Here is a 25,773-nt window from a genome sequence, read left to right as displayed (position 1 = left end):
GCAGTGGGTATGATTGATTGACTGGTATGGTAGCTCAACGTTTACCTTTTCAAGGCACCTCAATTGTGCTTTCATTAGTGGCTCTTACCACGTGCCCCTTAGAATCGAGGATACGCATTTCTCCACAATCACGTCAGCATTTATTGTTTGCAGCATTTTTGTTGATGGCCATTCTGACTGGAGTGAGCTGATAGGTTTTTGTATTTTGGGTTTACATGTCTGTAAAAATTCCTACAATTCATTATTTCTCCACGGCTTTTTCTTTTCTGTTAAAAGATAAAGCAAAAAATGTGAGTGTAATATACCTCTTCAAATTTTCTTTTTTGAAGGTTGCACTCTAGAATTTTTTGGTCGAATTTCGACCTCAGTATTTTTTGGAGGGCATGTGTCATTTACAGAACTGCAATTGGTGAATATTTAGTGAACTTTTGCAGTGGGTTTAAAGCTGCTGTTGTGGGAAATGGTCACAAGGATGAAGCATTTCTCCATTACAAATCTGGGCAATAGGGCATCAGAGCTGTTTTGGAAGTCGTTTGCCTAGGTTGTAAACTTGAATGGAATGTGCCAGGAAAACCGCCCATAAGTTTATGTCTCATTACTCTTAGTTCGTTGTTTTAATTTTTTCAATTGGGGTAATGGTTAGAATGTTGCTTGTGCAAGGTGTACACACTCTGGTTCATCTTCATATTCTATATACCTATTTATGTAGAGATCCTCTTCCCGTGTAAATTATTACAGAGTGTTTCGTAAACCTTCCTTGCTATATGGTCGGTCTCTTTGATATATGTATATAATATGTATTTGTATACATATGGTAATGCTAATCTTCATTTATCCATTCCCCCCACCTTTCCTTTTAGATAAGCATAGTTTTTTTAATAAGTTTGTGATTGACTTTCTCTGTGGAAATATGTTCATTTGTGTCAGTTATTAGATAACGCCTATAAGTGATATCATAGGATATAGGACTTTTGCTTACCGACTTACCTCATGTTCTGTGATTATCTCCAAGATCATCTCTGGTGCCTCAAAGAGCAGTGTTTCATTGTTTTTCATGGCTAGTATTCATTGTGTACACGGACCACTTCTTCTTTATCCTTTCATCTGTTGATGGACATTTTGGTTGCTTCACTGTCTTGTATATTGTGAATAAGGCTGCAGTGCAGCTTTTGCAGCCCGGGTCTTCTTCATTCTGGTCTTCTCAGGTGAGAGGCCCATTGGTTCACCTGCTGGATTGAATGGTACCTCAATATTTCCTTTTAAACGCAGCTCCTTTCTGTTCTCATTATTAGCATTTAACCCTTTTACATCTCACCAGCAGCTAGAGGGCATACAGTTCTCTAAAACCTCTTCAGCATTTATTGCTTGTAGACTTTTTGCCAATGGTCAGTCGACTGGTGTGAGTTGAAAAGTTTTAGTAGATTAGATTGCATGAGTCTAACACTTCCTGAGGTTGAGCTTTAACCATTTTCCTTTCTTTAAAAAGAGAGTGAGTAAAACTTGCCTCTTCATACTATGTTCTTGAAAATTCTGCCTGTTTTGAATTTTTTTTATCCATTTCCTACCTCAGCCAATTTTGGGGGCAGGTGTCCTTTAGAGCCCTGAGTCCTTGTGAATGGTAAGTGACCATTAGCTGTGGGTTAAAAGCTGCTCTTGCGGGAATCGGCCACAAGGCGGCAGCATTTCTGCTTTACCAAATCTGGTTACTAGGGCAACAGAGCCTTACTGGAAGTGGTGTTCTAGGTTGTAAATTAGAATGGAATGTGCGAGGAAAAAGCCCTTTAAGTGTATGTCTCCTTACTTCTTGTTGGTATTTTTAACTTAAATTTTATTTTTTATCACAGCAAACTTGATTACAATGTTTTGTTTGTTCTAGGTGTGCAAGATGTGGTTCTTTCACACATATACATATATCTATTCTTCTTTGGAGCCTTTTCCCATGTAGGTTATGACACAGTGTTGAGTAGTCTTCTCTTGGTGTTGCGTAGGTCTTTGGTGATTATATATTTCACATGTGTTTCTATCTCTCTGTTAACCTCAATATGGTAATGTATCCAATCCTCACACCTTTCTATTTGGTGAACCATAAGATTTATTTATTTATTTATTTTTATTTTATTATTTTTTTTTTTATTTGTTAACATTCTGATTTTTTTTTTAGAAATTCACGTTCTTTTATTTATTTATTTATTTATTTATGACTGTGTTGGGTCTTCATTTCTGTGCGAGGGCTTTCTCTAGTTGTGGCAAGTGGGGACCACTCTTCATCGCGGTGCCCGGGCCTCTCACCATCGTGGCCTCTCTTGTTGTGGAGCACAGGCCCCAGACGCGCAGGCTCAGTAATTGTGGCTCACGGGCCCAGTTGCTCCGTGGCATGTGGGATCGTCCCAGACCAGGGCTCGAACCCCTGTCCCCTGCATTGGCAGGTAGATTCTCAACCACTGCGCCACTAGGGAAGCCCCAAGATTTTTAATGAATCTATGATAGTGTTTCTCTGTGGAAATATCTTTGTTTGTATCATTTTTTAGGTAACCCCTATATGTGATATGATAGGATATGTGTCTTTCGCTTTCTCACTTACTCCAAGTTGCGTGATTACTTCTAGACTCATCTATGGTGCTGCAAATGGCATTGTTTCATTTTTTCACTAGCTCATATTCCATCTGTACAGGTAGCAGTTCTTCTTTGTCCACCCATCTGTTGGTGGACTTTTTGGTTACTTCCATATCATGGCTATTGTAATACTATGGAATGCAGATTTGCGGGGCTGTGTCCTTCCAATTCTGTCTTCTTAGTTTATAGGTCCAGGAATAGGTCTGCTGGATCATATGGTAGCTCAATGTTTACCTTTTAAAGGCACCTCTGTTCTGTTCTCCTTAGTGGCTCTTAACAGGTTACGTCCCACTTAAAGTGCAGGGCATGTATTTCTTCCCAGCACCTTCAGGATTTATTCTTTGTAGTTTTTGCTCTGATTATTCTGAGTGGTGTGAGCTGATACCTCTTTGTGTTTGAATTTGCATGTGTTTCATAATGCATTGAAATTGAGCTTTAAGACATGTCCTTTTTATTTTTCCAGCTGTGATTAGAGCTTATTTCTTCAAAGTGTTTTCTTAAAGTATGTGTCACCATTTGAAATATTTTGGCCATTATCTCCTTCAAGACATTTTGAGGGTAGGTTTCATTTACAGCCCTGCAGTACTTGTTCATATGAAGTGACCATTAGCTCAGGCTTTAAACCTGTTTTTGCAGGTAACTGCCAGAGGGTGGCAGCCTTTCAACGTTCCGCACTCTGGTAACTAGGGAAACAGTCCTTCTGGCCAGTGGTGGTCCTGGGTTATAAATTAGCATGGAATGTACCCCGATAAACCCAGAAAAGCTGATGTCTCCTTACTTTTGTTTGTTTTTTAAATTTAATTTTTTTATTGGAGTAATATTCCATTGTGTACATGGAGCACATCTTCTTTGTGCATTCCTCTGGTGATGCACGTATTCATTGCTTCCAAATATTGGCTATGGTAAATGTTGCTTGAGGGCAGTATTGCCAACTCCTGTCTTTTTGATCCTCATCTTCTCAGGTGATAGCCCCTGCAGTGGGCATGGAAAAATGCTCAACATCTTGAATTAATAAAACATGCTAATCCAATCTACAAAAACATTTACCTCACAACAGTCAGAATGATCATCACCAAAAAATCTACAAACGATAAATGCTGAACCGGTATAAGAGAACTGTTTACCCTCTAGCAGCCTATTGGATGTAAACTGGTAACAGTCAGTAGTGAGAACATAATGGAGGTGTGTTTAAAGGTAAACATTGAGCTACTATATGATCTGGAAAGCCCACTGCTGGGACTATCGCCTTAGAAGACCAGAATCAAAAAGACACAGGCTGGCAATCCTGCACTGCAGCAATATTTACCATAGCCAAAAGTTGGAAACAACCAAAATGTCCTTCAACAGATGAATGCACAAAGAAGAAGTTTTCATTGTACACAGTGGAATATTAGCCATGGAAAAGAGTGAAACAGTGATGTTTGCAACACCATAGAAAGACCTAGAGATAATCACACAACTTGAAGTAACGAAGAAACTGAAAGACAAATATCCTATGATATCACTTTTAGGTTTTACCTAAAAATTGATACACATGAACTTATTTCCAAGACAAGGGCCCTAATGGATGAAGAAAACAAAATTATATTTAACCAAATGGAAAGGTGTGAGGCATGTATAAATTAGGATATGCTGGATGACAGACCTATACTAATACATATGAAAAATATAAATCACCAAAACCTAGGCTATACCTACAGAGGTCTACTGAACACTCTGTAATAACCTACGTGGGATAGGATCCAAAGATCTATAGATACATATATATAATGAACCAGATTCTGTACACCTAGAAGAAACACAACATTTTAATCAAATTTGCTCTAATAAAAAATAAATTTAAAAATCAAACAGAAAGTAAGGAGATATAAGCTGTTGGGTGTTGTCTTGGCACATTCCACTCTAATTTTCAGCCTACTAACACGATTTCCAGGAAGGCTCTGTTGCCCAAGTGCCAAGAGTTGGAAATGCTGCCTCCTTGTGGCCATTTAATGCAAGACCAGCTTTAACCCCAGAGCTAATGGTCAGTTAATATTCACAAGGACTCAGGGCTGTAAAGGACACCTGTCCTCAAAAAATGTCCTGGGGCAGGGAATGGGCAAAAAACTCAACACACAGCAAATTTTTCAAGAAGATCATTGGTAAGTTTTATTCACTTTTTTTTAAGGGGTAAGTTTTACTCACTTTTTTAAAAAAAGGAAAATAGATATAAACTAAACATAAAGAATTATTAGACTAATGCAATTCAAATCTACAAAAAGTTTCAACTCGCACCAAATAAACATTAGCAAAACGTCTACGAACAATAAATGCTGAAGGGGTTTTAGCCAACTCTGTGCCCTGTAGCGGCTGGTGAGATGTAAAGTGGTAAGAGCCAATAATGAGAAGAGAAAGGAGCTGCGTTTAAAACTAATAATTGAGCCACCATTTGATCCAGCAGGACCAGAGTTGGGCCTATAACCAGAGAAGAGCAGAATCGAGAAGACACAGGCTGCAAAAGTTGCACTGCAGCAGTATTCACAATAGGCAAGACAAGGAAGCAACCAAAATGCCCATCAACATGAATAGACAAAGAAGAAGTGGTCGGGGTACACAATAGAATATTTGCCATGGGAAACAATAAAACACTGCTCTTTGCAGCACCGTAGATGAGCCTAGACATAATCACAGAACATGAGGTAATTCGGAAAGCAAAAGAAAAATATACTATGATATTACTTATAGGTATTATCTAACAACTGACACAAATGAACATATTTCCAAAGAGAAAGACACTCACAGAGTTAGAAGACAAACTATGCTTATGTTTAATATAACAGTGAGCATACGTATAGAAATACATATTAAATACATATATCGAAAAGACCGACCATATAGAAATGGAGGTCTATGGAACACTCTATATAATTTACATGAGAAGGTGATCTGTACATGAAGAAATATATGTAATGTACAATTGAAACAGAACGGGTACACCTAGGAAAAACTATTCTAAAAATTAAAATAATGAACATGAAGTAATGAGACATAAATTTCAGGGTCTTTTTCCTGGCACATTCCATTCTAATTTACAACCTAGAACACCACTTCCAGTAAGGCTCTGTTGCCCTAGTAACCAGACTGGTAAAGGAGAAATGCTGCCGCCTTGTGGCCGTTTCCAGCAAGAGCAGCTTTTAACCCACAGCTAATGGTCACTTAATATTCACAAGGACTCAGGGCTGTAAAGGACACTTGCCCTCAAAATTTGTGCTGAAGTAGGGAATGGACAAAAAAATTCAAAACAGGCAAATGTTTCAAGAACAGACTATGAAGAGTTAAGTTTTAATTACACTCTTCTTTTAAAAAAAGGAAAATGGATAAAAGCTCAACCTCAGGGAGTGTTAGACCCATGAAATCTAATCTACAAAAAGTTTCAACTTACACCAGTCGACTGACCATCAGCAAAAAGTCTACAAACAATAAATGCTGAAGGGGTTTTAGAGAACTGTGTACCCTCTACCTGCTGGTGAGACGTAAAGGGGTAACAGCCAATAATGAGAAGAGAAAGGAGCTGTGTATAAAAGTAAAAATAGAGGTACCATTCAATCCAGCAGGCGCATCACTGGACCTCTCACCTGAGAAGACAAGTATCCAGAAGACACAGGCCGCAAAAGCTTCAGTGCAGCCTTATTCACAATAGCCAAGACAGTGAAGCAATCAAAATGTCCAACAACAGGTGAATGGATAAAGAAGAAGTGGTCCATGTACACAATGGAATATTAGCCATGGAAGACAACGAACCATTGCTCTCGGAGGCACCACAAATGAGTCTGGATATAATCACGAAATATGAGGTAAGTCCGAAAGCAAAACACCTATATTCTATGATGTCACTTATAGGCGTTATCTAATAACTGACACAAATGAACATATTTCCACAGAGAAAGACACTCACAGACTTAAAAAACAAACTATGCTCATTTAAAAGGAAAGGTGCGGGGTATGGATAAATTAAGATTAGTGTTACTATATTTATACAAACACATATTTTATACATATCTGAAAAAGACCGACCATATAGCAAGGGAGGTCTGTGGAAAACTCTGTAACATTTTACATGGGAAGAGGATCTGTATTTGAATAGACATATATAATGTACAAATGAACCACATTGTGTACACGTAGAACAAACAATATTCTAAGCTTTACCCCAATTAAAACACTTTTAAAAACCAAGAAGAAATAATGAGACATAAACTTATGGGGGTTTCTCCACGCACATTCCAATGTAATTTACAACATAGGAACACGACTTCCAGAAAGGCTCTGGTGCCCTACTACGCAGATTTGCGAATGGAGAAATGCTGCCTCCTTGAGGCCACTTCCCACAACAGGAGCTTTAAAACCATTGCTAAAGGTCACTAAATATTCACCAAAGTTGCAGTTCGGTAAATGAGACCTGCTCTCTAAAAAAAGTCTGAGGTGGAAAATCGACCAAAAAATTCAAAAGAGGGCAACCTTCCAAGAAGACAATATCAAGAGTTATATTGTACTCCCAATTGTTTCCTTTTTTTAACAGAAAAGAAAACGGCGGTGAAAAATGATGAGTTTTACGAATTTCCAAAGCCATGCAAACCCAAATTCCAAAACCCTATCAGCTCACAGCAGCCAGTAGGGCCATTAGCGTAAATGCTGCAAAAAATAAATGCTGAAGCGATTGTGGAGAAATGTGTACCCTCGATTCTAAGGGGGACGGGCTAAGTGCCACTAATGAAAACACAAAGAAGGTGCTTTGAAAAGGGAAAAACGGTGCTACCAGTCAGTCAATCACAACCACTGGTGGGCCTATCACCTGAGAAAATGAGAAGCAAAAAGTCACAGGCTGGCAATCCTGCACTCCAACAATATTTACCATAGCCAACACTTGGAAGCAATGAAAATGTCCATCAACTGAGGAATGCACAAAGTAGAAGTGGTCCAAGTACACAGTGGAAAATTACTCCAATAAAAAATAAAAATTAAAGTTAAAAATTGAACAAAAGTAAAGAGACATCAGCTTGTGTGTGTTTGTCCGGGCACACTCCACTCTAATTTATAACTGAGAAACACCACAGGCCGCAAGGGCATTTCCCTAGTTACCAGGGTGGGGAACATAGAAAGGCTGCCACCCTCTGGCAGTTACCTGCAAAAACAGCTTTAAGGCCTGTGCTAATGGTCATTTCATAGGAAGAAGTAATGCAGGACTGTAAATGAAACATGCCCTCAATATGTCTTGAGGGAGGTAATGGCCAAAACATTTCAAAATGTGACACATACTTTAAGAGAACACTTTGAAGAACTAAGGGGAAATCACAGCTTGAAAAATAAAAAGGATATGCCTTAAAGCTCAGTTTCAACGGATTATGAGGCACATGCGAATTCAACCAAAAAGAGGTATCAGCTCACACTTGTCAGAAAAACCATCAGCAAGAAAACTACAAACAATAAATGCTGAAGCTGTTGTGGAGAAAGGCATACCCTCAACTTCAAGGGGGACGTAACTTGGAAAGGGCCACAAATGAGAACAGAATGGAGGTGCCTTAAAAAGGTAAACATTGAGCTACCATATGATCCAGCAGGCCCACTCCTCGACCTATAATCTAAGAAGAGAGAATTGGAAAGACACAGGCAGGCAAATCTGCATTGCACAGTATTACAATAGCCAAGATATGGAGGTAACCAAAAAGTCCACCAACAGATGGGTGGACAAAGAAGAACTCCTCCATGTATAGATGGAATATTCGCTAGTGAAAAAAATGAAACAATGCCATTTGCAGCACCATAGATGAGTCTAGACGTAATCACACCACCTGTAGTAAGTGAGAAAGTAAAAGACACATATCCTATCATATCACTTTTAGGAGTTACATAAAAATTGATACTAATGAAGATATTTCCACAGAGAAAGGCAATCACAGATTCATTAAAAAACTTATGGTTCATCAAATAGAAAGGGATGAGGATTGGATAATTTACCATATTGGGGTTAACAGAGATATACAAACCATGTGAAATATATAAACACCAAAGACGTACGGAAGACCAGGAGAAGACTACTCAACATTGTGTCATAACCTATATGGGAAAAGGATGCGAGGAAGAATAGATACACATATATGTGTGAAAGAACCACATTTGCACACCTAGAACAAACAAACCATTGTAATCAAATTTGCTTGGATAAAAAATAAAAAGTAAATTATAAATATGAACAACAAGTAATGAGACATAAACATAAAGGGCTTTTTCCTGGCACATTCCATTCTAATTTACAACCTAGAACACCACTTCCATTAAGGCTCTGTTTCCCCAGTTACCAAATTTGGTAAAGGAGAAATGATGCCACCTTGTGGCCGTTTCCTGCAAGAGCAGCTTTAAACTCACAGCTAATGGTCACTTAACATTCAAAAGGACTCAGGGCTGTAAAGGACACCTGCCCTAAAAAATTGTGCTGAAGTAGGGAATGGACAAAAATTTCAAAACAGGCAAATGTTTCCAGAAGAGAGTATGAATATTAACGTTTTACTCACGCTGTTTTAATAAAAAAGGAAAATGGATAAAAGCTCAACCTCAGGGAGTGTTAGACCCATGAAATCTAATCTACAAAAAGTTTCAACTTACACCAGTCGACTGACCATCAGCAAAAAGTCTACAAACAATAAATGCTGACGGGGTTTTAGAGAACTGTGTACCCTCTACCTGCTGGTGAGACGTAAAGGGGTAACGGCCAATAATGAAAACAGAAAGGAGCTGTGTTTAAAAGTAAAAATGGAGGTACCATTCAATCCAGCAGGCGCACCATTGGACCTCTCACCGGAGAAGACAAGAATCGAGAAGACACAGGCCGCAAAAGCTTCAGTGCAGCCGTATTCACAATAGCCAAGACAGTGAAGGAATCAAAATGTCCAACAACAGGTGAATAGATAAAGAAGAAGTGTTCCATGTACACATTGGAATATTAGCCATGGAAAACAATGAACCATTGTTCTTTGAGGCACCACAAATGAGTCTGGAGATAATCACGAAACATGAGGTAAGTCCGAAAGCAAAAGACCTATATTCTATGATATCACTTATAGGCGTTATCTAATAACTGACACAAATGAACATATTTCCACAGAGAAAGACACTCACAGATTTAGAAAACAAACTATGCTCATCTAAAAGGAAAGGTGGGGGGAGTGGATAAATTAAGGTTAGTGTTACTATATGTATACAAACACATATTATATACATATCTCAAAAAGACCTACCATATAGAAGGGAGGTGTGCGGAACCCTCTGTAACATTTTACATGGGAAGGGGATCTGTACTTGAATAGACATATATAATGTACAAATGAACCAGATTGTGTACACCTCGGACAAACAATATTCTAAGCTTTACTCCAATTAAAAAAATTTTTAAAACCAAGAAGAAATAATGAGACATAAACTTATGGGGGTTTCTCCATGCACATTCCAATAAAATTTACAACCTAGGAACACGACTTCCAGAAAGGCTCTGCTGCCCTAGTACCCAGATTTGGGAATCGAGGAATGCTGCCTGCTTGAGGCCACTTCCCACAACAGCAGCTTTTAACCCATTACTAAAGGTCACTAAATATGCACCACACTTGCAGTTCGGGAAATGAGACCTGCTCTCTAAAAAAATTCTGGGCTGGAAAATCGACCAAAAAATTTAACAGAGGGCAAGCTTCCAAGAAGACAATTTCAAGAATTATATTGTACTCCCAACTGTTTCCTTTTTTTAGCAGAAAAGAAAACGGCAGAGAAAAATGATGAGTTTTATGAATTTTCAAAGACATGAAAACCCAAAGTACAAAAACCTATCAGCTCACACCAGCCAGAAGGGCCATTAGCATAAATGCTGCAAACAATAAATGCTGAAGCGATTGTGGAGAAATGCGTACCCTCGATTCTAAGGGGGACGTGGTAAGAGCCACTAATGAAAACACAAAGAAGGTGCTTTGATAAGGGTAACACGGTGCTACCAGTCAATCAATCACATCCACTGCTGGGCCTATCACGTGAGAAAATGAGAATCAAAAAGTCACAGGCTTGGGGCTTCCCTGGTGGTGCAGTGGTTGAGAGTCTGCCTGCCAATGCAGGGCACACGGGTTCGAGCCCCGGTCTGGGAAGATCCCACATGCCGCGGAGCAACTGGGCCCGTGAGCCACAACCACTGAGCCTGCGCGCATGGAGCCTGTGCTCCGCAACAAGAGAGGCCGCGATAGTGAGAGACCCACGCACCGCGATGAAGAGTGGCCCCCGCTCGCCGCAACTACAGAAAGCCCTCGCGCACAAACGAAGATCCAACACAGCCAAAAATAAATAAATAAATAAATAAATAAATAAATAAATAAATAAATAAATAAATATTAAAAAAAAAAGTCACAGGCTGGCAATCCTGCACTCCAACAATATTTACCATAGCCAACACTTGGAAGCAATGAAAATGTCCATCAACTGAGGAATGCACAAAGTAGAAGTGGTCCAAGTACACAGTGGAAAATTACTCCAATAAAAAATAAAAATTCAATTTAAAAATTGAACAAAAGTAAAGACACATCAGCTTGTGTGGGTTTGTCCGGGCACACTCCACTCTAATTTATAACTGAGAAACACCACAGGCCGCAAGGGCATTTCCCTAGTTACCAGGCTGGGGAACATAGAAAGGCTGCCACCCTCTGGCAGTTACCTGCAAAAACAGCTTTAAGGCCTGTGCTAATGGTCATTTCATAGGAAGAAGTAATGCAGGACTGTAAATGAAACATGCCCTCAATATGTCTTGAGGGAGGTAATGGCCAAAACATTTCAAAATGTGACACATACTTTAAGAGAACACTTTGAAGAACTAAGGGGTAATCACAGCTTGAAAAATAAAAAGGATATGCCTTAAAGCTCAGTTTCAACGGATTATGAGGCACATGCGAATTCAACCAAAAAGAGGTATCAGCTCACACTTGTCAGAAAAACCATCAGCAAGAAAACTACAAACAATAAATGCTGAAGCTGTTGTGGAGAAATGCATACCCTCAACTTCAAGGGGGACGTAACTTGGAAAGGGCCACAAATGAGAAGAGAATGGAGGTGCCTTAAAAAGGTATACATTGAGCTACCATATGATCCAGCAGGCCCACTCCTCGACCTATAATCTAAGAAGAGAGAATTGGAAAGACACAGGCAGGCCAATCTGCATTGCACAGTATTACAATAGCCAAGATATGGAGGTAACCAAAAAGTCCACCAACAGATGGGTGGACAAAGAAGAACTCCTCCATGTATAGATGGAATATTCGCTAGTGAAAAAAATGAAACAATGCCATTTGCAGCACCATAGATGAGTCTAGACGTAATCACAGCACCTGTAGTAAGTGAGAAAGTAAAAGACACATATCCTATCATATCCCTTTTAGGAGTTACATAAAAATTGATACTAATGAAGATATTTCCACAGAGAAAGGCAATCACAGATTCATTAAAAAACTTATGGTTCATCAAATAGAAAGGGATGAGGATTGGATAATTTACCATATTGGGGTTAACAGAGATATACAAACCATGTGAAATATATAATCACCAAAGACGTACGGAAGACCAGGAGAAGACTACTCAACATTGTGTCATAACCTATATGGGAAAAGGATGCGAGGAAGAATAGATACACGTATATGTGTGAAAGAACCACATTTGCCCACCTAGAACAAACAAACCATTGTAATCAGATTTGCTTGGATAAAAAATAAAAAGTAAATTATAAATATGAACAACAAGTAATGAGACATAAACATAAAGGGCTTTTTCCTGGCACATTCCATTCTAATTTACAACCTAGAACACCACTTCCATTAAGGCTCTGTTTCCCCACTTACCAAATTTGGTAAAGGAGAAATGATGCCACCTTGTGGCCGTTTCCTGCAAGAGCAGCTTTAAACTCACAGCTAATGGTCACTTAACATTCACAAGGACTCAGGGCTGTAAAGGACACCTGCCCTAAAAAATTGTGCTGAAGTAGGGAATGGACAAAAATTTCAAAACAGGCAAATGTTTCCAGAAGAGAGTATGAATATTAACGTTTTACTCACGCTCTTTTAAAAAAAAGGAAAAAGGATAAAAGCTCAACCTCAGGGAGTGTTAGACCCATGAAATCTAATCTACAAAAAGTTTCAACTTACACCAGTCGACTGACCATCAGCAAAAAGTCTACAAACAATAAATGCTGACGGGGTTTTAGAGAACTGTGTACCCTCTACCTGCTGGTGAGACGTAAAGGGGTAACGGCCAATAATGAGAACAGAAAGGAGCTGTGTTTAAAAGTAAAAATGGAGGTACCATTCAATCCAGCAGGCGCACCATTGGACCTCTCACCGGAGAAGACAAGAATCGAGAAGACACAGGCCGCAAAAGCTTCAGTGCAGCCTTCTTCACAATAGCCAAGACAGTGAAGGAATCAAAATGTCCAACAACAGGTGAATAGATAAAGAAGAAGTGGTCCATGTACACAATGGAATATTAGCCATGGAAAACAATGAACCATTGTTCTTTGAGGAACCACAAATGAGTCTGGAGATAATCACGAAACATGAGGTAAGTCCGAAAGCAAAAGACCTATCTTCTATGATATCACTTACAGGCGTTATCTAATAACTGACACAAATGAACATATTTCCAAAGAGAAAGACACTCACAGATTTAGAAAACAAACTATGCTCATCTAAAAGGAAAGGTGGGGGGAGTGGATAAATTAAGGTTAGTGTTACTATATGTATACAAACACATATTATATACATATCTCAAAAAGACCTACCATATAGAAGGGAGGTGTGCGGAACCCTCTGTAACATTTTACATGGGAAGGGGATCTGTACTTGAATAGACATATATAATGTACAAATGAACCAGATTGTGTACACCTCGGACAAACAATATTCTAAGCTTTACTCCAATTAAAAAAATTTTTAAAACCAAGAAGAAATAATGAGACATAAACTTATGGGGGTTTCTCCATGCACATTCCAATAAAATTTACAACCTAGGAACACGACTTCCAGAAAGGCTCTGCTGCCCTAGTACCCAGATTTGGGAATCGAGGAATGCTGCCTGCTTGAGGCCACTTCCCACAACAGCAGCTTTTAACCCATTACTAAAGGTCACTAAATATGCACCACACTTGCAGTTCGGGAAATGAGACCTGCTCTCTAAAAAAATTCTGGGCTGGAAAATCGACCAAAAAATTTAACAGAGGGCAAGCTTCCAAGAAGACAATTTCAAGAATTATATTGTACTCCCAACTGTTTCCTTTTTTTAGCAGAAAAGAAAACGGCAGAGAAAAATGATGAGTTTTATGAATTTTCAAAGACATGAAAACCCAAAGTACAAAAACCTATCAGCTCACACCAGCCAGAAGGGCCATTAGCATAAATGCTGCAAACAATAAATGCTGTAGCGATTGTGGAGAAATGCGTACCCTCGATTCTAAGGGGGACGTGGTAAGAGCCACTAATGAAAACACAAAGAAGGTGCTTTGATAAGGGTAACACGGTGCTACCAGTCAATCAATCACATCCACTGCTGGGCCTATCACCTGAGAAAATGAGAATCAAAAAGTCACAGGCTTGGGGCTTCCCTGGTGGTGCAGTGGTTGAGAGTCTGCCTGCCAATGCAGGGCACACGGGTTCGAGCCCCGGTCTGGGAAGATCCCACATGCCGCGGAGCAACTGGGCCCGTGAGCCACAACCACTGAGCCTGCGCGCATGGAGCCTGTGCTCCGCAACAAGAGAGGCCGCGATAGTGAGAGACCCACGCACCGCGATGAAGAGTGGCCCCCGCTCGCCGCAACTACAGAAAGCCCTCGCGCACAAACGAAGATCCAACACAGCCAAAAATAAATAAATAAATAAATAAATAAATAAATAAATAAATATTAAAAATAAAAGTCACAGGCTAGCAATCCTGCACTCCAACAATATTTACCATAGCCAACACTTGGAAGCAATGAAAATGTCCATCAACTGAGGAATGCACAAAGTAGAAGTGGTCCAAGTACACAGTGGAAAATTACTCCAATAAAAAATAAAAATTAAATTTAAAAATTGAACAAAAGTAAAGACACATCAGCTTGTGTTGGTTTGTCCGGGCACACTCCACTCTAATTTATAACTGAGAAACACCACAGGCCGCAAGGGCATTTCCCTAGTTACCAGGGTGGGGAACATAGAAAGGCTGCCACCCTCTGGCAGTTACCTGCAAAAACAGCTTTAAGGCCTGTGCTAATGGTCATTTCATAGGAAGAAGTAATGCAGGACTGTAAATGAAACATGCCCTCAATATGTCTTGAGGGAGGTAATGGCCAAAACATTTCAAAATGTGACACATACTTTAAGAGAACACTTTGAAGAACTAAGGGGTAATCACAGCTTGAAAAATAAAAAGGATATGCCTTAAAGCTCAGTTTCAACGGATTATGAGGCACATGCGAATTCAACCAAAAAGAGGTATCAGCTCACACTTGTCAGAAAAACCATCAGCAAGAAAACTACAAACAATAAATGCTGAAGCTGTTGTGGAGAAATGCATACCCTCAACTTCAAGGGGGACGTAACTTGGAAAGGGCCACAAATGAGAAGAGAATGGAGGTGCCTTAAAAAGGTATACATTGAGCTACCATATGATCCAGCAGGCCCACTCCTCGACCTATAATCTAAGAAGAGAGAATTGGAAAGACACAGGCAGGCCAATCTGCATTGCACAGTATTACAATAGCCAAGATATGGAGGTAACCAAAAAGTCCACCAACAGATGGGTGGACAAAGAAGAACTCCTCCATGTATAGATGGAATATTCGCTAGTGAAAAAAATGAAACAATGCCATTTGCAGCACCATAGATGAGTCTAGACGTAATCACAGCACCTGTAGTAAGTGAGAAAGTAAAAGACACATATCCTATCATATCCCTTTTAGGAGTTACATAAAAATTGATACTAATGAAGATATTTCCACAGAGAAAGGCAATCACAGATTCATTAAAAAACTTATGGTTCATCAAATAGAAAGGGATGAGGATTGGATAATTTACCATATTGGGGTTAACAGAGATATACAAACCATGTGAAATATATAATCACCAAAGACGTACGGAAGACCAGGAGAAGACTACTCAACATTGTGTCATAACCTATATGGGAAAAGGATGCGAGGAAGAATAGATACACGTATATGTGTGAAAGAACCACATTTGCCCACCTAGAACAAACAAACCATTGTAATCAAATTTGCTTGGATAAAAAATAAAAAGTAAATTATAAATATGAACAACAAGTAATGAGACATAAACATAAAGGGCTTTTTCCTGGCACATTCCATTCTAATTTACAACCTAGAACACCACTTCCATTAAGGCTCTGTTTCCCCACTTACCAAATTTGGTAAAGGAGAAATGATGCCACCTTGTGGCCGTTTCCTGCAAGAGCAGCTTTAAACTCACAGCTAATGGTCACTTAACATTCACAAGGACTCAGGGCTGTAAAGGACACCTGCCCTAAAAAATTGTGCTGAAGTAGGGAATGGACAAAAATTTCAAAACAGGCAAATGTTTCCAGAAGAGAGTATGAATATTAACGTTTTACTCACGCTCTTTTAAAAAAAAGGAAAAAGGATAAAAGCTCAACCTCAGGGAGTGTTAGACCCATGAAATCTAATCTACAAAAAGTTTCAACTTACACCAGTCGACTGACCATCAGCAAAAAGTCTACAAACAATAAATGCTGACGGGGTTTTAGAGAACTGTGTACCCTCTACCTGCTGGTGAGACGTAAAGGGGTAACGGCCAATAATGAGAACAGAAAGGAGCTGTGTTTAAAAGTAAAAATGGAGGTACCATTCAATCCAGCAGGCGCACCATTGGACCTCTCACCGGAGAAGACAAGAATCGAGAAGACACAGGCCGCAAAAGCTTCAGTGCAGCCTTCTTCACAATAGCCAAGACAGTGAAGGAATCAAAATGTCCAACAACAGGTGAATAGATAAAGAAGAAGTGGTCCATGTACACAATGGAATATTAGCCATGGAAAACAATGAACCATTGTTCTTTGAGGCACCACAAATGAGTCTGGAGATAATCACGAAACATGAGGTAAGTCCGAAAGCAAAAGACCTATCTTCTATGATATCACTTACAGGCGTTATCTAATAACTGACACAAATGAACATATTTCCAAAGAGAAAGACACTCACAGATTTAGAAAACAAACTATGCTCATCTAAAAGGAAAGGTGGGGGGAGTGGATAAATTAAGGTTAGTGTTACTATATGTATACAAACACATATTATATACATATCTCAAAAAGACCTACCATATAGAAGGGAGGTGTGCGGAACCCTCTGTAACATTTTACATGGGAAGGGGATCTGTACTTGAATAGACATATATAATGTACAAATGAACCAGATTGTGTACACCTCGGACAAACAATATTCTAAGCTTTACTCCAATTAAAAAAATTTTTAAAACCAAGAAGAAATAATGAGACATAAACTTATGGGGGTTTCTCCATGCACGTTCCAATAAAATTTACAACGTAGGAACACGACTTCCAGAAAGGCTCTGCTGCCCTAGTACCCAGATTTGGGAATCGAGGAATGCTGCCTGCTTGAGGCCACTTCCCACAACAGCAGCTTTTAACCCATTACTAAAGGTCACTAAATATGCACCACACTTGCAGTTCGGGAAATGAGACCTGCTCTCTAAAAAAATTCTGGGCTGGAAAATCGACCAAAAAATTTAACAGAGGGCAAGCTTCCAAGAAGACAATTTCAAGAATTATATTGTACTCCCAACTGTTTCCTTTTTTTAGCAGAAAAGAAAACGGCAGAGAAAAATGATGAGTTTTATGAATTTTCAAAGACATGAAAACCCAAAGTACAAAAACCTATCAGCTCACACCAGCCAGATGGGCCATTAGCATAAATGCTGCAAACAATAAATGCTGTAGCGATTGTGGAGAAATGCGTACCCTCGATTCTAAGGGGGACGTGGTAAGAGCCACTAATGAAAACACAAAGAAGGTGCTTTGATAAGGGTAACACGGTGCTACCAGTCAATCAATCACATCCACTGCTGGGCCTATCACCTGAGAAAATGAGAATCAAAAAGTCACAGGCTTGGGGCTTCCCTGGTGGTGCAGTGGTTGAGAGTCTGCCTGCCAATGCAGGGCACACGGGTTCGAGCCCCGGTCTGGGAAGATCCCACATGCCGCGGAGCAACTGGGCCCGTGAGCCACAACCACTGAGCCTGCGCGCATGGAGCCTGTGCTCCGCAACAAGAGAGGCCGCGATAGTGAGAGACCCACGCACCGCGATGAAGAGTGGCCCCCGCTCGCCGCAACTACAGAAAGCCCTCGCGCACAAACGAAGATCCAACACAGCCAAAAATAAATAAATAAATAAATAATTAAATAAATAAATAAATAAATATTAAAAATAAAAGTCACAGGCTAGCAATCCTGCACTCCAACAATATTTACCATAGCCAACACTTGGAAGCAATGAAAATGTCCATCAACTGAGGAATGCACAAAGTAGAAGTGGTCCAAGTACACAGTGGAAAATTACTCCAATAAAAAATAAAAATTAAATTTAAAAATTGAACAAAAGTAAAGACACATCAGCTTGTGTTGGTTTGTCCGGGCACACTCCACTCTAATTTATAACTGAGAAACACCACAGGCCGCAAGGGCATTTCCCTAGTTACCAGGGTGGGGAACATAGAAAGGCTGCCACCCTCTGGCAGTTACCTGCAAAAACAGCTTTAAGGCCTGTGCTAATGGTCATTTCATAGGAAGAAGTAATGCAGGACTGTAAATGAAACATGCCCTCAATATGTCTTGAGGGAGGTAATGGCCAAAACATTTCAAAATGTGACACATACTTTAAGAGAACACTTTGAAGAACTAAGGGGTAATCACAGCTTGAAAAATAAAAAGGATATGCCTTAAAGCTCAGTTTCAACGGATTATGAGGCACATGCGAATTCAACCAAAAAGAGGTATCAGCTCACACTTGTCAGAAAAACCATCAGCAAGAAAACTACAAACAATAAATGCTGAAGCTGTTGTGGAGAAATGCATACCCTCAACTTCAAGGGGGACGTAACTTGGAAAGGGCCACAAATGAGAAGAGAATGGAGGTGCCTTAAAAAGGTATACATTGAGCTACCATATGATCCAGCAGGCCCACTCCTCGACCTATAATCTAAGAAGAGAGAATTGGAAAGACACAGGCAGGCCAATCTGCATTGCACAGTATTACAATAGCCAAGATATGGAGGTAACCAAAAAGTCCACCAACAGATGGGTGGACAAAGAAGAACTCCTCCATGTATAGATGGAATATTCGCTAGTGAAAAAAATGAAACAATGCCATTTGCAGCACCATAGATGAGTCTAGACGTAATCACAGCACCTGTAGTAAGTGAGAAAGTAAAAGACACATATCCTATCATATCCCTTTTAGGAGTTACATAAAAATTGATACTAATGAAGATATTTCCACAGAGAAAGGCAATCACAGATTCATTAAAAAACTTATGGTTCATCAAATAGAAAGGGATGAGGATTGGATAATTTACCATATTGGGGTTAACAGAGATATACAAACCATGTGAAATATATAATCACCAAAGACGTACGGAAGACCAGGAGAAGACTACTCAACATTGTGTCATAACCTATATGGGAAAAGGATGCGAGGAAGAATAGATACACGTATATGTGCGAAAGAACCACATTTGCCCACCTAGAACAAACAAACCATTGTAATCAAATTTGCTTGGATAAAAAATAAAAAGTAAATTATAAATATGAACAACAAGTAATGAGACATAAACATAAAGGGCTTTTTCCTGGCACATTCCATTCTAATTTACAACCTAGAACACCACTTCCATTAAGGCTCTGTTTCCCCACTTACCAAATTTGGTAAAGGAGAAAGGATGCCACCTTGTGGCCGTTTCCTGCAAGAGCAGCTTTAAACTCACAGCTAATGGTCACTTAACATTCACAAGGACTCAGGGCTGTAAAGGACACCTGCCCTAAAAAATTGTGCTGAAGTAGGGAATGGACAAAAATTTCAAAACAGGCAAATGTTTCCAGAAGAGAGTATGAATATTAACGTTTTACTCACGCTCTTTTAAAAAAAAGGAAAAAGGATAAAAGCTCAACCTCAGGGAGTGTTAGACCCATGAAATCTAATCTACAAAAAGTTTCAACTTACACCAGTCGACTGACCATCAGCAAAAAGTCTACAAACAATAAATGCTGACGGGGTTTTAGAGAACTGTGTACCCTCTACCTGCTGGTGAGACGTAAAGGGGTAACGGCCAATAATGAGAACAGAAAGGAGCTGTGTTTAAAAGTAAAAATGGAGGTACCATTCAATCCAGCAGGCGCACCATTGGACCTCTCACCGGAGAAGACAAGAATCGAGAAGACACAGGCCGCAAAAGCTTCAGTGCAGCCTTCTTCACAATAGCCAAGACAGTGAAGGAATCAAAATGTCCAACAACAGGTGAATAGATAAAGAAGAAGTGGTCCATGTACACAATGGAATATTAGCCATGGAAAACAATGAACCATTGTTCTTTGAGGCACCACAAATGAGTCTGGAGATAATCACGAAACATGAGGTAAGTCCGAAAGCAAAAGACCTATCTTCTATGATATCACTTACAGGCGTTATCTAATAACTGACACAAATGAACATATTTCCAAAGAGAAAGACACTCACAGATTTAGAAAACAAACTATGCTCATCTAAAAGGAAAGGTGGGGGGAGTGGATAAATTAAGGTTAGTGTTACTATATGTATACAAACACATATTATATACATATCTCAAAAAGACCTACCATATAGAAGGGAGGTGTGCGGAACCCTCTGTAACATTTTACATGGGAAGGGGATCTGTACTTGAATAGACATATATAATGTACAAATGAACCAGATTGTGTATACCTCGGACAAACAATATTCTAAGCTTTACTCCAATTAAAAAAATTTTTAAAACCAAGAAGAAATAATGAGACATAAACTTATGGGGGTTTCTCCATGCACATTCCAATAAAATTTACAACCTAGGAACACGACTTCCAGAAAGGCTCTGCTGCCCTAGTACCCAGATTTGGGAATCGAGGAATGCTGCCTGCTTGAGGCCACTTCCCACAACAGCAGCTTTTAACCCATTACTAAAGGTCACTAAATATGCACCACACTTGCAGTTCGGGAAATGAGACCTGCTCTCTAAAAAAATTCTGGGCTGGAAAATCGACCAAAAAATTTAACAGAGGGCAAGCTTCCAAGAAGACAATTTCAAGAATTATATTGTACTCCCAACTGTTTCCTTTTTTTAGCAGAAAAGAAAACGGCAGAGAAAAATGATGAGTTTTATGAATTTTCAAAGACATGAAAACCCAAAGTACAAAAACCTATCAGCTCACACCAGCCAGAAGGGCCATTAGCATAAATGCTGCAAACAATAAATGCTGTAGCGATTGTGGAGAAATGCGTACCCTCGATTCTAAGGGGGACGTGGTAAGAGCCACTAATGAAAACACAAAGAAGGTGCTTTGATAAGGGTAACACGGTGCTACCAGTCAATCAATCACATCCACTGCTGGGCCTATCACCTGAGAAAATGAGAATCAAAAAGTCACAGGCTTGGGGCTTCCCTGGTGGTGCAGTGGTTGAGAGTCTGCCTGCCAATGCAGGGCACACGGGTTCGAGCCCCGGTCTGGGAAGATCCCACATGCCGCGGAGCAACTGGGCCCGTGAGCCACAACCACTGAGCCTGCGCGCATGGAGCCTGTGCTCCGCAACAAGAGAGGCCGCGATAGTGAGAGACCCACGCACCGCGATGAAGAGTGGCCCCCGCTCGCCGCAACTACAGAAAGCCCTCGCGCACAAACGAAGATCCAACACAGCCAAAAATAAATAAATAAATAAATAATTAAATAAATAAATAAATAAATATTAAAAATAAAAGTCACAGGCTAGCAATCCTGCACTCCAACAATATTTACCATAGCCAACACTTGGAAGCAATGAAAATGTCCATCAACTGAGGAATGCACAAAGTAGAAGTGGTCCAAGTACACAGTGGAAAATTACTCCAATAAAAAATAAAAATTAAATTTAAAAATTGAACAAAAGTAAAGACACATCAGCTTGTGTTGGTTTGTCCGGGCACACTCCACTCTAATTTATAACTGAGAAACACCACAGGCCGCAAGGGCATTTCCCTAGTTACCAGGGTGGGGAACATAGAAAGGCTGCCACCCTCTGGCAGTTACCTGCAAAAACAGCTTTAAGGCCTGTGCTAATGGTCATTTCATAGGAAGAAGTAATGCAGGACTGTAAATGAAACATGCCCTCAATATGTCTTGAGGGAGGTAATGGCCAAAACATTTCAAAATGTGACACATACTTTAAGAGAACACTTTGAAGAACTAAGGGGTAATCACAGCTTGAAAAATAAAAAGGATATGCCTTAAAGCTCAGTTTCAACGGATTATGAGGCACATGCGAATTCAACCAAAAAGAGGTATCAGCTCACACTTGTCAGAAAAACCATCAGCAAGAAAACTACAAACAATAAATGCTGAAGCTGTTGTGGAGAAATGCATACCCTCAACTTCAAGGGGGACGTAACTTGGAAAGGGCCACAAATGAGAAGAGAATGGAGGTGCCTTAAAAAGGTATACATTGAGCTACCATATGATCCAGCAGGCCCACTCCTCGACCTATAATCTAAGAAGAGAGAATTGGAAAGACACAGGCAGGCCAATCTGCATTGCACAGTATTACAATAGCCAAGATATGGAGGTAACCAAAAAGTCCACCAACAGATGGGTGGACAAAGAAGAACTCCTCCATGTATAGATGGAATATTCGCTAGTGAAAAAAATGAAACAATGCCATTTGCAGCACCATAGATGAGTCTAGACGTAATCACAGCACCTGTAGTAAGTGAGAAAGTAAAAGACACATATCCTATCATATCACTTTTAGGAGTTACATAAAAATTGATACTAATGAAGATATTTCCACAGAGAAAGGCAATCACAGATTCATTAAAAAACTTATGGTTCATCAAATAGAAAGGGATGAGGATTGGATAATTTACCATATTGGGGTTAACAGAGATATACAAACCATGTGAAATATATAATCACCAAAGACGTACGGAAGACCAGGAGAAGACTACTCAACATTGTGTCATAACCTATATGGGAAAAGGATGCGAGGAAGAATAGATACACGTATATGTGTGAAAGAACCACATTTGCCCACCTAGAACAAACAAACCATTGTAATCAAATTTGCTTGGATAAAAAATAAAAAGTAAATTATAAATATGAACAACAAGTAATGAGACATAAACATAAAGGGCTTTTTCCTGGCACATTCCATTCTAATTTACAACCTAGAACACCACTTCCATTAAGGCTCTGTTTCCCCACTTACCAAATTTGGTAAAGGAGAAATGATGCCACCTTGTGGCCGTTTCCTGCAAGAGCAGCTTTAAACTCACAGCTAATGGTCACTTAACATTCACAAGGACTCAGGGCTGTAAAGGACACCTGCCCTAAAAATTGTGCTGAAGTAGGGAATGGACAAAAATTTCAAAACAGGCAAATGTTTCCAGAAGAGAGTATGAATATTAACGTTTTACTCACGCTCTTTTAAAAAAAAGGAAAATGGATAAAAGCTCAACCTCAGGGAGTGTTAGACCCATGAAATCTAATCTACAAAAAGTTTCAACTTACACCAGTCGACTGACCATCAGCAAAAAGTCTACAAACAATAAATGCTGACGGGGTTTTAGAGAACTGTGTACCCTCTACCTGCTGGTGAGATGTAAATGGGTAACGGCCAATAATGAGAACAGAAAGGAGCTGTGTTTAAAAGTAAAAATGGAGGTACCATTCAATCCAGCAGGCGCACCATTGGACCTCTCACCGGAGAAGACAAGAATCGAGAAGACACAGGCCGCAAAAGCTTCAGTGCAGCCTTCTTCACAATAGCCAAGACAGTGAAGGAATCAAAATGTCCAACAACAGGTGAATAGATAAAGAAGAAGTGGTCCATGTACACAATGGAATATTAGCCATGGAAAACAATGAACCATTGTTCTTTGAGGCACCACAAATGAGTCTGGAGATAATCACGAAACATGAGGTAAGTCCGAAAGCAAAAGACCTATCTTCTATGATATCACTTACAGGCGTTATCTAATAACTGACACAAATGAACATATTTCCAAAGAGAAAGACACTCACAGATTTAGAAAACAAACTATGCTCATCTAAAAGGAAAGGTGGGGGGAGTGGATAAATTAAGGTTAGTGTTACTATATGTATACAAACACATATTATATACATATCTCAAAAAGACCTACCATATAGAAGGGAGGTGTGCGGAACCCTCTGTAACATTTTACATGGGAAGGGGATCTGTACTTGAATAGACATATATAATGTACAAATGAACCAGATTGTGTACACCTCGGACAAACAATATTCTAAGCTTTACTCCAATTAAAAAAATTTTTAAAACCAAGAAGAAATAATGAGACATAAACTTATGGGGGTTTCTCCATGCACATTCCAATAAAATTTACAACCTAGGAACACGACTTCCAGAAAGGCTCTGCTGCCCTAGTACCCAGATTTGGGAATCGAGGAATGCTGCCTGCTTGAGGCCACTTCCCACAACAGCAGCTTTTAACCCATTACTAAAGGTCACTAAATATGCACCACACTTGCAGTTCGGGAAATGAGACCTGCTCTCTAAAAAAATTCTGGGCTGGAAAATCGACCAAAAAATTTAACAGAGGGCAAGCTTCCAAGAAGACAATTTCAAGAATTATATTGTACTCCCAACTGTTTCCTTTTTTTAGCAGAAAAGAAAACGGCAGAGAAAAATGATGAGTTTTATGAATTTTCAAAGACATGAAAACCCAAAGTACAAAAACCTATCAGCTCACACCAGCCAGAAGGGCCATTAGCATAAATGCTGCAAACAATAAATGCTGTAGCGATTGTGGAGAAATGCGTACCCTCGATTCTAAGGGGGACGTGGTAAGAGCCACTAATGAAAACACAAAGAAGGTGCTTTGATAAGGGTAACACGGTGCTACCAGTCAATCAATCACATCCACTGCTGGGCCTATCACCTGAGAAAATGAGAATCAAAAAGTCACAGGCTTGGGGCTTCCCTGGTGGTGCAGTGGTTGAGAGTCTGCCTGCCAATGCAGGGCACACGGGTTCGAGCCCCGGTCTGGGAAGATCCCACATGCCGCGGAGCAACTGGGCCCGTGAGCCACAACCACTGAGCCTGCGCGCATGGAGCCTGTGCTCCGCAACAAGAGAGGCCGCGATAGTGAGAGACCCACGCACCGCGATGAAGAGTGGCCCCCGCTCGCCGCAACTACAGAAAGCCCTCGCGCACAAACGAAGATCCAACACAGCCAAAAATAAATAAATAAATAAATAATTAAATAAATAAATAAATAAATATTAAAAATAAAAGTCACAGGCTAGCAATCCTGCACTCCAACAATATTTACCATAGCCAACACTTGGAAGCAATGAAAATGTCCATCAACTGAGGAATGCACAAAGTAGAAGTGGTCCAAGTACACAGTGGAAAATTACTCCAATAAAAAATAAAAATTAAATTTAAAAATTGAACAAAAGTAAAGACACATCAGCTTGTGTTGGTTTGTCCGGGCACACTCCACTCTAATTTATAACTGAGAAACACCACAGGCCGCAAGGGCATTTCCCTAGTTACCAGGGTGGGGAACATAGAAAGGCTGCCACCCTCTGGCAGTTACCTGCAAAAACAGCTTTAAGGCCTGTGCTAATGGTCATTTCATAGGAAGAAGTAATGCAGGACTGTAAATGAAACATGCCCTCAATATGTCTTGAGGGAGGTAATGGCCAAAACATTTCAAAATGTGACACATACTTTAAGAGAACACTTTGAAGAACTAAGGGGTAATCACAGCTTGAAAAATAAAAAGGATATGCCTTAAAGCTCAGTTTCAACGGATTATGAGGCACATGCGAATTCAACCAAAAAGA

The sequence above is a fragment of the Balaenoptera physalus genome (genome assembly GCF_965194825.1).
Source record: "Balaenoptera physalus genome assembly, chromosome: 14".
In the NCBI taxonomy this organism is placed as follows: Eukaryota; Metazoa; Chordata; class Mammalia; order Artiodactyla; family Balaenopteridae; genus Balaenoptera; species Balaenoptera physalus.
This window is presented reverse-complemented; position numbering follows the sequence as displayed.